Source organism: Delphinapterus leucas, chromosome 3, assembly GCF_059928025.1.
Source record: "Delphinapterus leucas isolate spDelLeu-1000000601 "Yukka" chromosome 3, BTC_Dleu_Yukka2, whole genome shotgun sequence".
Lineage (NCBI taxonomy): Eukaryota > Metazoa > Chordata > Mammalia > Artiodactyla > Monodontidae > Delphinapterus > Delphinapterus leucas.
The window spans coordinates 55160080-55179620 of record NC_143131.1 but is presented as its reverse complement, the minus strand read 5'-3'; positions in this window follow the sequence as shown (position 1 = coordinate 55179620).

Genomic DNA, 19541 nt, shown 5'->3' with positions numbered 1-19541 from the left:
TGATTTGCATCCGAAGAATAGAGTTTAGAGTATAGAAAAGGAAAAATAAAAACTTTACAGTGGAGCAACCTAGCGAACGCTACCTTAGCCAAACGATCAGGGTTAACCTCATCAGTGAAAGGTCATGTTGATAACGTGTATCCCCAATAACATGCATGTTAATAATGCATGTTCTCTGTGGTTTTCTTTCCAAAATCCCATAACCCCAGTCTAACCAATGAGAAAAACATCAGGGCTTCCCTGGTGGCGCAGTGGTTGAGAGTCCGCCTGCCGATGCAGGGGACACAGATTCGCGCCCCGGTCCGGGAAGATCCCACATGCTGCAGAGCGGCTGGGCCCGTGAGCCATGGCCGCTGAGCCTGTGCGTCCGGAGCCTGTGCTCCACAACGGGAGAGGCCACAACAGTGAGAGGCCCGCGTACCGCAAAAAAAAAAAAAGAATAACAGAAGATCCAACATTCTGTCTCATTGTGGCCCACATTCACTCGATGGGGGCAATGGGATGGCATTTCCCAGGTCTGGAATGTTGATGTGGAGCCCTTTCTCATGAGATCTCAAAGATGCCAATTCTCATGGTCAAAGTCAGTCTGATCCCAGAGGAGCACGTAAGTGACAACTCCTCGGAACATCAAGATGTGTCTGTAAGCATTCCAAAGAAAATAAATAAGGTTTGGAAGCAGAAGAAAAAGGGAAATTACTTGTGGCATGTTTACAATTTGGAACAGCATAAAATAGGAAATGAATGACATATATAAAACTCTGGTAATAAACTTAAGGAGGAATCCTAAAACCAACCACAAAGACAATAATGCTCTGGGATAGAACTTCAAGCTGTAAAACCTCCCTCTATCAAGCACACAATAGGCGGTCCACAGATTTAACTCAAACGGAAATGAACTGTAAACATATGTCGTCACTTGCACCTACCGGTTATGGAGGGGACACTGGGAATTTGCATTAAACTTGATAGATCAACTATCAAGAAAATGCTTAAGAAAAGCATTTGGTTTTCCATGGGCAAACAGCACAGGACCTAGATCTTGCCAGGTCCCATTCACTCAAACGTCCAGAAGAAAACGTGTTGTTTCATATACATAAATGTGTAGGATTTTATAGTGAAAAAAACAGAACTTCAAGTATTTTCTGTATTTTCTCATCAAAAATAATAATTTCTTTCCTAATTAATTTAGTTATCCTTCAATCAGCCCCACCAGGTTTTAGGGGAGCAAAATCATGTAACTGTACCATAACTGTTCCAATTAAAAAGAGAATGTCAGGAAATTCATCAGTACCTCTTTCAAAAGACACATTTTGCTCTCTCATTGGGATTCTTATTGTTGAGAAGTTGTTTTCAAAGTGATTAATTAATTATACAAAACTCTAGGCCTTACAAAATTTAGTAGCAACATCATTTACATTAGAAACATCATTTGCATTTACATAGACTTAGTTACTTTTGAATAGATGTTTCAACATCCATCTATGACTTAATTGTTAAGCCTTCCTTTGTCAGATCACCACAGCAAGAGAAAGAGATTTATGTGTATTGAGCACAGACTGTGTGCTATGAATTACATGTGCTATTTCATTCATTCCTCCCCCATCTCTGTGAAGCAGGTATTATACTTCTTTTACACACAAGGTAATCAGGTGTGTGAGGGCTTAAGTCCTAGGTGAGGCCACACTCCTGGCAGCGCTAGAAAATGGACGTGAAGCTAGCATTGTTTCCTATCAAAGTGAAAGATGTTGTCATACGCCCACAGTGACCCTAGAAATACTTTGGAAGACAGAAGAGATAGAGTTGGGATCAATATCTGCTGTAGGCAGATTCCGAAGTAAAGCAAAAGGTTCTCTTCATCTGGCCATGCTCCGATGGCTTGTTTTCCCTTCTTCCTTTCCTCCGCTCATCTGAACTTTCCTGTCTTGGAAATCATCCTTGCAGTTTACAATCACTTCCGTTGCAATAAACAGAAATTCCAACTCAAAAAGGCTTGAAGAGCAGAGGAAAAATTTTAGATCAATTACTAGAAAATCCAGAAACAGGGCAGGTTTCAAACTGTCTCTATCCTAGGTTCTCACAGTGGGGCTGGGACCTATTTGGTCTCTCACTTCCTTTTTCCACACCTCAGAATTACCTCCATTCATACAGTGGCCTTCCCCAATATAGCTCCCAAGGAGAACTGCTTTCTCATCTGCATCCAAAGAGAGACATGTTAGAAATTGAGGTAAGAGAGTGACATGGCAACACAGAATAATGCAGGAAGGCCCGAATTCCGCCTTGGCTTTAGTAAGCACTGCCCCCCATCCTCCTTACCACCGCCCCCGTCCCTTACCTCCAGCTTTGTGGTTTCCTGTGGGATGTGTATACATAGGACAAAGGGAACTGGGAAATAAAACCCCACCTTACCACTTGCCAGGTACGCATCACCCAAAGCAGAGTTCCCTGGTAAATTTGACGAGAGTCCTTGATGAAGGCTTTTTAAGACTTCAGGATGGTCTTTCTTTTCCAAGTCACCAAGTTCAATGTAAGGAGAACGCCCCAATACTTAAATGTTTCTTTGCGAAGAAGAGAGAGATCCTACCTAGCTGAGAGCATGGTGACGGAAGAGGAAGAGAAAACAAATCCAGGGCCAATTTCTTGTTCGAAACATTATTCAGATGGAGGAAGCAGCACACAGCCATGCCCATGTGTGGGACTTCTCCCACTAGAAAATGTGGCTCCATCAGTGTGTCCTGAAACCTGACTAAGTCATTTCAGTATTACTTCCTCTTAGAAAGGGAAATACATTGTTATTAGGGGTTGCCTCCAAGGCTCAGAAGATATTTCTTCCTATAAAGAACTTTCTAGCTTCTTAGGTGGGATGAGTGATGTTTTTCATGATACAGCTAGGACAGGAAAAGTAATCCAAGGACTAGCTGGGCACATTGCTTTGCATCACCATCCTCGGAAAATGTGACCTTAAGCAGCAGTCAACTTTACTTGACTTTTCCAAAGTGAAGTGACAAACTCCATATGGATTTGTGGTACAGAAATTTGTTGAAAAATGTCTGCAAGATAAGACATTGGTCTTATCTTGGTCCTCACACCCAAGTTTTTCAGCACTTAGAGACTATCACCTATTGGATAACTCTAAGCAAATCACTTTCCTTCCCTCTGCTTCAGTTTCCTCATTTGCACATTGGGAGAAGGCGGGGGTTGGCTAAACCTTCAGAGTTCTTCCAGAAGTCTCAAATATTGAAAAAAAAAAAGGTATTTATATATAAATGTGGATTCTAGTGTTGTTTGCTCAGAAGTAACACTTATTTGTATACTATCTTGTTTTACAATAGACGTAAGGCTGTTATCACTTTTTAAGCTCAACAGAGAAGACACTGTGCCTAAAAATGTACACAGCGCCTCGTGTTCAGAAGATCCTGGGTACTTTCAGTGACTGTACCAATGAGGGTGAAGTCACTCTCACTCAAGGGTCCAGTAAAGAAATAAGATCTCAGTCACCGACTCAGGTATGTAAACTATTCCTATACTGGTGTGAAATAATAGGCCCAAACAATAAAAGTAGGTTACAAAAATTCATGTATTTGAGTCTACAGAAATATTCCAATAATGTTACGCCCAGCTTAGCTTTCAGCTTACTATGTAGGCGAAAATGTTCCTTCTTACTAATTTTCTCTTTCCTCAAAGAGGATATTGTTCTACTACTCCTCAGCAAAAGCTAAGTATTGAACATGTCCTTGATTCTAGTGCTTTTTTCACCATTATTAGTACTTTTTAAAATAAGCCATGTAGTATAAGTGAAACAAGCATGAGATCAAAAGAACCAAGTTCAGGGTTCAGTTGTTCTTCTTCATAGGTGTGTGACCTAAGCAAGTGACTAATATAAAATAAAGAGAATGACTACATTTACCTTACAGGATTATTGTGAAAATCATTTTTACTTACTTATACCTTATGCTCTTTCAGAAAAGAGTTAAGACAGTCTCCATGAATATATTGATATAAGAATATAAGATGGCCCCCAAAATGGGACTAAGACAAGTAAAAACAATACGGGATATAAAATGGAACTGGGGGGCTTCCCTGGTGGCGCAGTGGTTGAGAGTCCGCCTGCCGATGCAGGGGACGCGGGTTCCTGCCCCGGTCCGGGAAGATCCCACATGCCGCAGAGCGGCTGGGCCCGTGAGCCATGGCCGCTGAGCCTGCATGTCCGGAGCCTTTGCTCCGCAACGGGAGAGGCCACAACAGTGAGAGGCCCGCATACCGCAAAAAAAAAAAAAAAAAATGGAATTGGGAATAAAATTTAAATAGTTCATTACGTAAAGACCTAAATATTTGCTACAAGTAAGCCATAAATTGGACAGCTGTGGACAGTGAGTGACATCATGGACAGAAGAGGGCCAAGGAAGGTCTCAAGTGCTACGTGATTGTTACTTGTTTTTGGGGGAAAAGTCCAGGCTTTGATATCATGCCAGTCTCAGTGTGACCACTGGCTCTGTGTGCTTCTTTTACAGCCTTTTAGGACCTCAAATTTTCTCATCTATACAATGAGGAGAATAAATCATACTTTGCAGGGTTGTGGAGCTATGCAGTGCCTTGTGTGTGGTGGCAGCCAGCATATGTCAGCTCCCTGCACCTTCTCCCCCCACCCCACTTCAACCTCTCCTTTCCACTTACTCCAGGTAGTAAACAGTCCTGTGAGAAATTTTTTGTAGTTCACTAACCCTCTGTTTACCATCATTTTATTTATAATAATTATTAACAGCAATACAATATCAGTATCTGCCTCAGAGGGTTGCATACATCCATATTTGATAGAAAACCGTTTCCTCTCAAGGTGTCGACAACAATAACAAAACAGCAAAGCACCTTTAAGAACTTGCCCTGCAACACACAGAGCCATTAATGTCACGTGCAATAGAGCAGATGATTTCTTGACAGAAGGTTAATTAGTTCTCTCCCATAGGATGGCATCACCATAATTAAACCAATAACAACAAGGAAAAAATACACCCCTGGGCAACCGAAGACATTCTGACAGTAATGAGAAATGGCAATGGGCATTGAGTACCAAGGCTATTTTCTAGTTGCTGTTGTTTAATCATCATTCGTACAAAGAGCCAGTCGTCCCATGCAAGATAACGTCTGTTCCTGAGAGAGCCCATTTCAGCTTTATATTAGCTTTATACAATCTCTTGGTAAATGTAAGCAGGAAGCTCCAAATGGGGGTAAAAGCCTGTACCTGTGGTTACGTGGTACCATATATCATTTCCCCTGGTAATGACATGATTTATAGCATCTGCTCTGTGACCTAATTATAGCCAAATTCTTGCTGGGGAGAGGAGGAGTAGAGGCTACCTGCATAGGCAGGTTTCCCTAAAGGAGGGTCCTAAATAAGACCCCTGCAGAGACTGCTGTTCTGAGGGCTCACTGACACCCACTGGCAGGGCTAGAGGGCGCATTTTCCTCTCCTCCATTCAGCCGTGCTGGACGTCCACAGTTTCCCTGTGACACCCTTCTCAAACCCCGGAGAGAGTCCAGGGAAGTGGTATTCAGCAGCTTGGACGCACTGGGATGCCCTTCACAAAGGTTTGAGGGGTTCCAAATTCAAAAGAAGAAAAGCAGTACCTTGTGTTCACACGTATCCCTACACCCCACCGCCTACAGGTTGGGTATGTTGGGGATAATGCAGCCTCCCACCCCTGTACGTTCAAGACTTCAGTGGGCTGAGAGGTGACCATCAGTGTCCAGTCTGACCTTGGTTCAAACACACACCACCTTCAAGGCTCAGCTGAGCACCTGGGGGGCTCATGACTCAAAGCAACCAGGAAAAATAGAACCAAACAAAGATGACTGCTAAGAATACGTAAAAACTGCTCCAAAAGCCTTCAGTCTGAATCCCAGAGCACTGTCTGTCTTCTAAGCCTTGTCTCTTGGCATGATATTGGAAGATCATGGGCATTAACAGTTCCTAGGACCTTTACTGTGATCCACCAAGAGAAACTCCAGTGTAGAATATGCAGGATCAAATGAACAGTAGTACTTCTCAATCTAAAATTTGGCTCCATGGGAATTTGGATACCCTGGTTTTCTATCCAGAAGCACTTCTGCATCCTCTCTGTCCGTTTTCTGGGCTCAGCCTTCTTTTCAGGGTAGCCCATAAACCAATGTTTGCCAAGCAAATAAAGGAGTCTGCTCCAAGGAAGCAGGTATGCAGTTGTTTATTATTTCCTCAAAGATCTAGGACATTAGCAGAACATAATCAATGTGCACTGTAATCAGGTATCCTCGGAATATATTTTCAGTGTCACTGAGAAGTCATAAGTTGATGCTACTTACTCCCAGATGGTTCCTAGCACATGACAGTCAAAAAAGTTCGCCTGTTTAGAAATAATTTATAAGAATCTTTATTGAGATGTGATTCAAAGCAAGGTGTCACAATACTTCTAAAAAGCTGCAGAGTTCTGCAGAAATTGAAATAACTTTAGCTAATTTTGGATAATTTATGAGAAATTTCGGTCCATATATCAAGACACATGAATTATTAAATTAAAATCTGATGAGGGACCAGAGACCTTCAAGACTGCGGAGGGGTAAGATATGGAGATCACCTTCCTCTCCACAAATACATCAGAAATACATCTGCATGTGGAACAACGCCTACAGAACACCTACTGAGCGGTGGCAGAAGACCTCAGACCTCCCAAAAGGCAAGAAACTCCCCATGCACCTGGGTAGGGCAAAAGAAAAAAAGAAAAAACAGAGACAAAAGAATAGGGACGGGACCTGCACCAGTGGGAGGGAGCCGTGAAGGAGGAAAAGTTTCCACACACTAGGAAGCCCCTTCACTGGCGCAGACCTGTGGGGTGGGTGGGGCGGAAGCATCAGAGCCACAGAGGTGAGCACAGCAACAGGGGTGCAGAGGGCAAAGCGGAGAGATTCCCAAGCAGAGGACCAGTGCTGACCAGCCCTCACCAGCCCGAGAGGCTTGTCTGCTCACCCGCCAGGACGGGTGGGGGCTGGGAGCTGAGGCTCCGGATTCGGAGGCTGGATCCCAGGGAGAGGGCTGGGCTTGGCTGCGTGAACACAGCCTGAAGCAGTCTAGTGCGCCACAGCTGGCCGGGAGAGAGCCTGGGAAAAAGTCTGGACCTGCCTAAGAGGCAAGAGACCATTGTTTCAGGGTGCGCGAGGAGAGGGGATTCAGAGCACCGCCTAAACGAGTTCCAGAGATGGGCACGAGCCGCAGCAATCAGCGTGGACCCCAGAGACGGGCATGAGATACTAAGGCTGCTGCAGCCACCAAGAAGCCTGTGTGCAAGCACAGGTCACTATCCCCACCTCCCCTCCTGGGAGCCTGTGCAGCCCGCCACTGCCAGGGTCCCGTGATCCAGGGACAACCTCCCTGGGAGAACGCAAGGCGCGCCTCAGGCTGTTGCAACATCACACTGGCCTCTGCCGCCGCAGGCTCACCCTGCATTCCATACCCCTCCCTCCCCACGGCCTGCGTGAGCAAGAGTCCCCTAATCAGCTTCTCCTTTAACCCCGTCCTGTCTGAGCGAAGAACAGACGCCCTCGGGCGACCTACACGCAGAGGCGGGGCCAAATCCAAAGCTGAACCCCAAGAGCTGTGTGAACAAAGAAGAGAAAGGGAAATTTCTCCCAGCAGCCTCAGGAGCAGTGGATTAAATCTCCACAATCAACTTGATGTATCTGTGGAATACCTGAGTAGACAACGAATCATCCCAAAACTGAGGCGGTGGACTTTGGGAGCAACTGTAGACTTGGGGTTTGCTCTTTGCAACTGACTGGTTTCTGGTTTTATATTAATCTTACTTTAGGATTTAGAGTTTATTATCATTGGTACATTTGTTTAGTGATGTGGTTGCTCTCTTCCTTTCTTTTTTTATATATAGATATTTTTTTTTCCTTTTTCTCTTTTTGTGAGTGTGTATGTGTATGCTTCCTTGTGTGATTTTGTCTATATAGCTTTGCTTTTACCATTTGTCCTAGGGTTCTGTCTGTCCGTTTTTTGGGTTTTTTTTTTTTTTTTAGTATAGTTTTTAGCACTTGTTATCATTGGTGGATTCGTTTTTTGGTTTGGTTGTTCTTTCTTTCTTCTTTCTTTTTTTTAATTAGTTTAAAATTTTTTATTTTAATAACTTTATTTCATTTTATTTTATGTTTTTCTTTCTTTCCTTCTTCCTTTCTCCCTTTTACTCTGAGCCGTGTCGCTGACAGGGTCTAGGTGCTCCACCTGGGTGTCAGGCCTGTCCCTCTGAAGTGGGAGAGCCAAGTTCAGCACATGGGTCCACCAGAGACCTCCTGGCTCCACGTAATATCAAACGGCAAAAGCTCTCCCAGAGATCTCATCTCAATACTAAGACCCAGCTCCACTCAACGACCAGCAAGCTACAGTGCTGGACACCCTATGCCAAACAACTAGAAAGACAGGAACACAACCCCACCCATTAGCAGAGAGGCTGCCTAAAATCATAACAATTCCACAGACACCCCAAAACACACCACAAGACGCGGTTCTGCCCACCAGAAAGACAACATCCAACCTCATCCACCAGAACACAGGCACTAGTCCCCTCCACCAGGAAGCCTACACAACCCACTGAACCAACCTTAGCCACTGGGGACAGACATCAAAAACAATGGGAAAAATGAACCTGCAGCCTGCAAAAAGGAGATCCCCAAAACAGTAAGTTACTCAAAATGAGAAGACAGAGAAACACACAGCAGATGAAGGAGCAAGGCAAAAACCCAACAGACCAAACAAATGAACAGGAAATACCTAAAAAAGAATTCAGAAAAATGATAGTAAAGATGATCCAAAATCTTGGAAAGAGAATGGAGAAAATACAAGAAATGTTTAACAAGGACCTAGAAGAACTAAAGAGCAAACAAACAATGATGAACAACACAATAAATGAAATTAAAAATTCTCTAGAAGGAATCAATAGCAGAATAACTGAGGCAGAAGAACATATAAGTGACCTGGAAGATAAAATAGTAGAAATAAGTACTGCAGAGCAGAATAAAGAAAAAAGAATGAAAAGAACTGAGGACAGTCTCAGAGACCTCTGGGACAACACTAAATGCACCAACGTTCGAATTATAGGGGTCCCAGAAGAAGAGAAAAAGAAAGGGACTGAGAAAATATTTGAAGACGTTATAGTTGAAAACTTCCCTAATATGGAAAAGGAAATAGTCAATCAGGTCCAGGAAGAACAGAGAGTCCCATACAGGATAAATCCAAGAAGAAACACACCAAGACACATATTAATCAAACTGTCAAAAATTAAATAAAAAGAAAACATATTAAAAGCAGCAAGGGAAAAACAACAAATAACACACAAGGGAACCCCCATAAGGTTAACAGCTGATCTTTAGCAGAATCTCTGCAAGACAGAAGGGAGTGGCAGGACATATTTAAAGTGATGAAAGGGAAAAATCTACAACCAAGATTATTCTACCCAGCAAGGATCTCATTCAGATTTGATGGAGAAATTAAAACCTTTACAGACAAGCAAAAGCTGAGAGAGTTCAGCACCACCAAACCAGCTTTACAACAAATGCTAAAGGAACTTCTCTAGGCAGGAAACACAAGAGAAGGAAAAGACCTAAAATAACAAACCCAAAACAATTAAGAAAATGGTAACAGGAACATACATATCGATAATTACCTTAAATGTAAATGGATTAAATGCTCCCACCAAAAGACACAGACTGGCTGAATGGATACAAAAACAAGACGCATATATATGCTGTCTACAAGAGACCCACTTCAGACCTAGGGACACATACAGACTGAAAATGAGGGGATGGAAAAAAATATTCCATGTAAATGGAAATCAAAAGAAAGCTGGAGTAGCAATTCTCATATCAGATAAAATAGACTTTAAAATAAAGACTATTACAAGAGACAAAGAAGGACACTACATAATGATCAAGGGATCAATCCAAGAAGAAGACAGAACAGTTGTAAATATTTATGCAAACAACATAGGAGCACCTCAATACATAATGCAAATGGTAAGAGCCATAAAAGGGGAAAGCAACAGTAACACATTCATAGTAGGGGACTTTAACACCCCACTTTCACCAATGGATAGATCATCCAAAATGAAAATAAATAAGGAAATACAAGCTTTAAATGATACATTAAATAAGACGGAATTAATTGATATTTATAGGACATTCCATCCAAAAACGACAGAATACACTTTCGTCTCAAGTGCTCATGGAACATTACCCAGGATAGATCATATCTGGGTCACAAATCAAGCCTTGGTAATTTAAGAAAACTGAAATTGTATCAAGTATCTTTTCCGACCACAATGCTATGAGACTAGAGAGCAATTACAGGAAAAAATCTGTAAAAAATACAAACACATGGAGGCTAAACAATACACTGCTAAATAACCAAGAGATCACTGAAGAAATCAAAGAGGAAATCAAAAAATACCTAGAAACTAATGATAATGAAAATTCTACGACCCAAAACCTATGGGATGCAGCAAAAGCAGTTCTTCTTTTTTTTATAATTTTTAATTGACATATAAATCACATAACGTTATGTTAGTTTCAGGTGTACAACATAATGCTTATATATTTGTACATATTGGGACATGATCTTCATAATAAGTCTAGTAGTATATCCATCACCACATATAGTTACAATTTTTTTCTTATGAGAACTTTTAAGATGTAATTTCTTATCAACATTCAAATATATAATCCAGTATTAACTGTAGTCACCATGCTGTACATTACATCCTCATGACACTCACTTTAGAACTGGAAGTTTGTAACTTTTGACTACCTTCACCCATTTTGCACACACCAACCCACCTCTGGCAACCACAAAACTGTTCTCTGCATCTCTGAACTTGTTTTTTGTATTTAAGATTCCACATGTAAATGAAATCGTATGGTATTTTTTTTTGTCTGATTTACTTCACTTAGCCTAATGCCCTCAAGGTCCATTCATGGTGCTGCAAATGGCAAGATTTTCTTCTTTTTATGTGGCTGGATATATGTACATATCACATTTTCTTTATCCATTCATCCATCACTGAAGACTTACGTTGTTTGGCTATTGTAAGTAATTCTGCAATGAACAATGGCTCACACAAATGCTTTCAAGTTAGTGTTTTCATTTCCTTCAGATAAATACCCAAAAGTGCAAGTGCTAAATCATACAGCAGTTCTATTTTTAATTTTTGAGGAAGCTCAATACTGTTTTCCATAGAAGCTGCACCAACTTACCTTCCCCCTAACTGCACACAATCTTTCACTTCTCTCCACATTCTCACCAACTCCTGTTACTTCTTGTCTTTTCTTTTTTAAGATTTTTTGATGTGGACCATTTTTTAGAGTCTTTGGAATTTGTTACAATATTGCTTCTGTTTTATGTTTTGGTTTTTTGGCCATGAGGCACGTGGGACCTTAGCTCCCCGACTAGGGACTGAATAGCAATACAATCCAACCTGAAGAAAGAAGAAAAATCTCAAATAAACAACCTAACCTTACACCTAAAGCAATTAGAGAAAGAAGAACAAAAAACCCCAAAGTTAGCAGAAGGAAAGAAATAAAGATCACAGCAGAAATAAATGAAAAACAGAAGAAGGAAACAATAGCAAAAATCAATAAAACTAAAAGGTGGTTGTTTGAGAAGATAAACAAAATTGATAAATCATTAGCCAGACTCAACAAGAACAAAAGGGAGAAGACTCAAATCAATAGAATTAGAAATGAAAAAGGAGAAGTAACAACTGACACTGCAGAAATACAAAGGATCATGAGAGATTACTACAAGCAACTCTATGCCAATAAAATGGACAACCTGGAAGAAATGGACAAATTCTTAGAAAAGTACAACTTTCTGAAACTGAACCAGAAAGAAATAGAAAATATAAACAGACCAATCACAAGCACTAAAATTGAGGCTGTGATGAAAAATCTTCCAACAAACAAAAGCCCAGGACAAGATGGCTTCACAGGTGAATTCTATCAAGCATTTAGAGAAGAGCTACCACCTATCCTTCTCAAACTTCTCCAAAATATAGCAGAGGGAGGAAAACTCCCAAACTAATGCTATGAGGCCACCATCACCCTGATATCGAAATCAGACAAAGATGTCACAAGAAAAGAAAACTACAGGCCAATATTACTGATGAACATAGATGCAAAAATCCTCAACAAAATACTAGCAAACAGAATCCAGCAGCACATTAAAAGGATCATACACCATCATCAAGTGGGTTTTATCCCAGGAGTGCAAGGATTCTTCAATATACGCAAATCAATCAATGTGATACACCATATTAACAAACTGAAGGGGAAAAACCATATGATCATCTCAATAGATGCAGAAAAAGCTTTTGAAAAAATTCAACACCCATTCATGATAAAAACCCTGCAGAAAGTAGGCATAGAGGGAACTTACCTCAACATAATAAAGGCCATATATGACAAATCCATAACCAACATCATTCTCAATGGTCAAAAACTGAAACCATTTCCTCTAAGATCAGGAGCAAGACAAGGCTGTCCACTCCCACCACTATTATACAACATAGTTTTGGAAGTTTTAGCCACAGCAATCAGAGAAGAAAAAGAAATAAAAGGAATCCAAATCGGAAAAGAAGAAGTAAAGCTGTCACTGTTTGCAGATGACATGACACTATACATAGAGAATCCTAAAGACTCTACCAGAAAACTACTAGAGCTAATCAATGAATTTGGTAAAGCAGCAGGATACAAAATTAATGCACAGAAATCTCTTGCATTCCTATACACTAATGATGAAAAATCTGAAAGAGAAATTAAGGACACACTCTCATTTACCACTGCAACAAAAAGAATAAAATACCTAGGAATAAACCTACATAGGGAGACAAACGATCTGTATGCAGAAAACTATAAGACACTGATGAAAGAAATGAAAGATGATACAAACAGATGGAGAGATATACCATGTTCTTGGATTGGAAGAATCAACATTGTGAAAATGACTGTACTACCCAAAGCAATCTACAGATTCAATGCAATCCCTATCAAACTACCAATGGCATTTTTCACAGAATTAGAACAAAGAATCTTAAAATTTGTTTGGAGACACAGAAGACCCCAAATAGCCAAAGCAATCTTGAGAAAGAAAAACGGAGCTGGAGGAATCAGGCTCCCTGACTTCAGACTATACTACAAAGCTACAGTAATCCAGACAATATGGTACTGGCACAAAAACAGAAATATAGATCAATGGAACAGGATAGAAAGCCCAGAGATAAACCCATGCACATATGGTCACTTTATTTTTGACAAAGGAGGCAAGAATATACAATGGAGAAAAGACAGCCACTTCAATAAGTGGTGTTGGGAAAACTGGACAGCTACATGTAAAAGAATGAAATTAGAACACTCCCTAATACCATACACAAAAATAAGCTCAAAATGGACTAAAAACCTAAATGTAAAGCCAGACAGTATAAAACTGTTAGAGGAAAACATAGGCAGAACACTCTATGACATAAATCACAGCAAGATCCTTTTTGACCCACCTCCTAGAGAAATGGAAATAAAAACAAAATAAACAAATGGAACCTAATGAAACTTCAAAGCTTTTGCACAGCAAAGGAAACCATAAACAAGACGAAAAGACAACCCTCAGAATGGAAGAAAATACTAGTAAATGAAGCAACTGACAAAGGATTAATCTCCAAAATTTACAAGCAGCTCATACAGCTAAATATCAAAAAAAAAAAAAAAAAAAAAAATCCAAAACTGGGCAGAAGACCTAAACAGACATTTCTCCACAGAATATATACAGATTGGGCTTCCCTGGTGGCACAGTGGTTGAGAGTCCACCTGCCAATGCAGGGGACACGGGTTCATGCCTCGGTCCGGAAGATCCCACATGCCGCGGAGCGGCTAGGCCTGTGAGCCATGGCTGCTGAGCCTGCGCGTCCGGAGCCTGTGCTCCACAACGGGAGAGGCCACAACAGTGAGAGGCCCGTGTACCGCAAAAAAAACAAAAACAAAACAAAACAAACAAACAAACAAAAAGTATATATATATACAGATTGCCAACAAACACATGAAAGGATGCTCAGCATCACTAATCATTAGAGAAATGCAAATCAAAACGACAATGAGGTATCACCTCACACCAATCAGAATGGCCATCATCAAAAAATCTACAAACAATAAATGCTGGAGAGCGTGTGGAGAAAAGGGAACCCTCTTGCACTGTTGGTGGGAATGTAAACTGATACTGCCACTATGGAGAACAGTATGGAGGTGCCTTAAAAAACTAAAAATAGAACTACCATACGACCCAGCAATCCCACTACTGGGCATACACCCTGAGAAAACCATAATTCAAAAAGAGTCATGTACCAAAATGTTCATTGCAGCTCTATTTACAATAACCCAGAGATGGAAGCAACCTAAGTGTCCATCAACAGATGAATGGATAAAGAAGATGTGACACATATACAATGGAATATTACTCAGCCATAAAAAGAAATGAAATTGAGTTATTTGTAGTGAGGTGGATAGACCTAGAATCTGTCATACAGAGTGAAGTAAGTCAGAAAGAGAAAAACAAATACCATATGTTAATACATATATATGGAATCTAAGGAAAAAAAGAAAATGTTATGAAGAACCTAGGGGTAAGACGGGAATAAAGACACAGACCTACTACAGCATGGACTTGAGGATATGGGGAGGGGGAAGCGTAAGCTGGGACAAAGTGAGAGAGTGACATGGACATATATACACTACCAAATGTAAAATAGATAGCTAGTGGGAAGCAGCCACATAGCACAGGGAGATCAGCTAGGTGTTTTGTGACCACCTAGAGGGGTGGGATATGGAGGTTGGGAGGGAGACGCAAGAGGGAGGAGATATGGGGATATATGTATATATATAGCTGATTCACTTTGTTATAAAGCAGAAACTAACACACCATTGTAAAGCAATTATACTCCAATAGAGATGTTAAAAAATAAATAAGTAAATACCCTATAAGTTATGCGATAGAAATTAAGATATATCCAGTGAGCACACCAGGAGCTTATAACCTAGGCGAAAAAGTGAATGATGTAAAAGAATAGCTTTAAGATGAAGGAGGATGTGAAAAATGTCATTGGATACCAACGAAAAATAGATGCTAATCTTGTCCAGGCATAGAAAAACAGGAAATCAAACCAAACCCGGGGACTATTATTTCAACTCCAAATAATGTGAAACTCTTTCTACATACACAAAATCATAAATTTTTTATCCTTCATTGATTAGGTCCTAATCGATACGCATGTCAAATCAATTATTCATTTTGTGGCCTAATGTTATTATCTTCTCAAGTAGCCACAGCTCTAAATTCACCAAGATGATGAGGCCAGTTAAACAGGTTACGAATGAGATGTTCTGGTGGCGTCATAAACCCAGAAGGCAAACCAAGTCCTCAAGATGGAAAGCGTTTGATGTATTAGAATTTAATCTTGCTGTCTTAAGCAGATGGTGCTTCTGGGAGAAACGCCAAATACTCAAAATGGAAAGTTCATTGATTGAATATAACCTCAAAGTTTAAAAATACATAATATCAAGACAAAACCCCTAGTTTGGGCCTAAACCAAAGAGCGTTTAAAACTCAATTTAGTACTCAGTAAATATTTATTGGTGATTGACTGAAAGAATACAGTTGCCATTCATATCGTATGGTATTTTATCATTCAGCTTTTCCACAGCCATTTATTATTTACTCACCAGAATAGCGGGGCACATATGAACTAAGACATTAAGATGGAAGGGTATGGATCCCAGTGCTCTTGACACAGGTGTATTTCACGTGCTGCTAAAAGCTGAATAATTGGAATGAATGTGTTTCAGTACACATGCTGAGCCCTCCCAACTTAAAACATCCACTTGTACTGACTTAAGCAAAATACTATCAAGGAAGTGTTAAATAAGAAGTCTCCTTTCCTTTATTCTTCTACCTTCAGCATTCTCTCTTTTTACCTTGACAAAGGAATTCATTCATAACTAAGAATTTGATCAAGTGGTGTGGATGATTATAGACCTTGCACAGATCCCTTTTCACTAAGCTGGGATATAGAAATTAGATCACTTATCTTTAAATGTTCTAATTAAATGACTTCTAGCTCACTTACGTCTTCCCTTCCTGTGATAAATCCGAGACCCCAAGAATGCTGGTTCAGCAGGGAATCACTGCTGAACTGACTGTTCCGGCTGTTTCCAAGAATGACCAGCTGCTCAACCCAGAAGTGCGGGGTTGGGGGGGAGGGTTCTGAGATGCCTCTTCAGAAGGCCTCTTTGAAGGCATCCCACATGACTGAGCAGGAAGCTGCGGTCTGCTCTGTAACACACCCCCTTGTATTTCCTCTCCCTCTCTCCCTGCCTCGCATCTTTCCCCTCCACACCACCCCCTGCCTTTTGCTTCCCTGGAATGATACCCTCTCCATAAAGCACAGCGAAGCATATAAGCTTTTCCCTCAAGCTATTTTCTAGTAAATCTGGGATAAGACTCTACCTCTGCTGATTAAACTGAAACATCTCAGGTTCCTAGCAAACGGAGAAAATCTGTGTCCATATATGTTATGTGCAGCTCTATTTACTCGACACCATTGTAGCCTGGGCTCCTAATGCTGCTGTAGTTAGAAGCAGTGTACTTTTAGTACACACACGTACACACACACACACTCTCTCTCTCACTTTATCTCCAAGAAAATATCTCACCTCCACCCCAGGGCCAGGGTAGCTAGGACAGAAGGGGCTTCAATCCTTAACTATACTGTGTCCAGGAACCCATTCCCCTCCATCCCCAACCCCATGACGTTGGTGCCTCCTTTGAGAGTAGACGAGAAAATATCTCCCTCTTCTCGTTTTGAAAGCCACCTTATTTCTTGCTTTAAAAGAATGGATTTTTTTTTTCAGAGAAAATTTCAGCTTACTATAAGAGGTTATGAGAACATCATGATCATTCAGAAGGCTGTTTCAGTGAGACCCCTTGTGTGGCTCTCTATTCGCCTGTGGGTCGCAAAAGGACATCACAAGGCTGACCATGACAAGAAGAATCCATTCTCCCCTCATTATTGTTTAGCTAGGACAAGGCCTACAGGCAGATGTTTATTCAGCTACCTTCATTCACTGTATAGTTTGAATGGCAAATAAAGGACTTTCTCACCAAAACCAGTTAGTCCCTTCTTCCCTTCCTGACATGTTGTTTTTAATTCCTGGCATTGAATTTCTTTCTTAATAACCCTCTGGATACATGTGAATCTCACCTGGATAAAACCGTTAAGGGGCAAGGCAGAGAGGAGAATGGTCTGATATTAGCTAGTCAATATACTTGCATAGATTAAGTGGCAGAAGGTCTGGTCCTACCGCAATTGGAATTCATTCAACAACTTGTAGCCAGTGTACAGAGAGCCCTTTACTACACGCCAGGCGTTGTGTCAGGTGCTAAGGGAAAAGAGAAGCAAAACTCCCTATCTCCATCCCGAAGAGACACACTGGAAAATGGTTGGGACTTGTTTTGTTTCCTTTGTTATCATCAATTTTATTATAAAACTTCACGGTTTACAATAAATAAATACTGAAAAAAATCCACATCTTCGTCCATCACTCCGAGTGCATTTTGGAGAGTCATATAGACATATAAATGCTTTTTTACACAAAATCATTATTCACAGAATATTTTTCAATAAATATTATATCACACATATCATATCCCTGCATACACCTAAATGTTAACATTTCAACAACTGTATATATGACAGTAATTTTTATTCTTCTAACTGTTCCAATATACCTTATAAAGGTGATAACCTCCTACCAGTGACAATGACATGTTAGAATAGTGGCCAAGGAGACCCCTCACTCCTATCCCCTATTCTGATCCTCACCAATATGTATATAACATTTCATGGTGCTGAGGAACCAGAGTTTACTTAAACATTACTCAGCTGATCATCATTTGAGTGACTGTTCTCTTTAGTATATATTAATTGGTACATTTCACTGCTGTGGACACTTTTTAATAAATCATTCTTTCTTTCCTTTGGGGGTATAGTCTTCAAAGTAAGTGTGTAACTTTTATTATACCACGCCAGGTCACTGCTCAGAAAGGCTAGAACAATAGAGAGCCACTAACAAACAATTAATGTGCCTGTGTGCCCTTAGCCCACTAGGCTGGATCAGTTACAGTTATTTCTTCTAACTCAAGTTGTTGTCATTTTCATTTTCTCAGTTATTTTCAAAGCTATGTATTTTATTCTATGTGATGTTTCACTTACTCTATTTTCTTCTATGTAAACCGTCTGTTCAAATTCTTTGACACTTAGAAGTGAATTTTTATGTGAAACAGGAGGAGTTTCTAGAGAATTGGGGCAAAGACGGGCTTATGGGCTTTGACTGCCAGGGGTAGAGTCCTAACCATGGGGCCCAGATCCTGAGAGTTAGGAGATGGCATCAGGGGAATTCTATGCCAGGCCAGCCCTACCTTCTATACAGAAAGCCAAAGACCTCCACCCAAGAAAGGGACGTTCCCCCAGTGTCTGTGCCAGTTCCCAAACCATAGATATAGCCAATCATTCTACAGGAGCTGAGATTTTCAAAGGCCTTTCCAACGTGCCTCACAGCTCTCGAATTAATCTGACCACCCCCAATTTACGAAGAAAGGAGCTGAGTCACAGAGGGTTTGGCTGACTCACTTGGAGGGCCAGGAGGACCAGGCCCCATTAGTGGGAGAGCTGGAGGCAAGAGGCAAAGCTCCTGAATTCTTGTCCTGGGCTAGGGGAAAGAGGCCACTCTGCCTCTTTATTGTGTCCATCAAGGAACAGACAACCAATTGTGATTATCCCAATGCCCACAAAAGAGCAATTTGCTGCTTTGCCAATAGTGGGACCTGAATAAACTGGCTTTGTGCTGAGAGTCTGCTAAGCCCAGCTCTCTGCCCCAAGCCAAGAACAGCCCCAGCTTGCTCCCCAGCTGTATCATCCGCAGGCCAAATCCCTGGGGTGATGGGAAGACCTCTTGTACAGATACAGTTCGTTTGGGTATGAAAGAGGGAATCATTCCTTCCGTTTTCTGGAAGAAGGAAATGAAAAGTGCATAATGCATAAAAGTCAAATTTTTTTCTAAAAAGGTAAATTAATCCTAACTTCTGAGTTAGACATTCAGATTCATTGACTCTCCAGAGGTTTAAAGACAGTATCAAAACACTGGGTCAATTTAATTGATTCCCCCCTGACCCCCCACCGCCGCGCCAAGTTGCTTAACCAGCTTTTTGCCCAACATCCGTGTAGGTTGTAGAACCACATTGCTGGTACCCAATGGACCAGACGTTTGGCAATGAATAAACATTTTCTGAAAAAGTCTGGGACTCCAAATACCAGTTTTTCAACGTTCTGACTTTTATATTTCGTATCACTTGGAAGTGACAGAAGAAGCAGACTTGTCTACTTCTAAATTGGCCCTTTCAGACTTCCCTGGCGGCGCAGTGGTTAAGA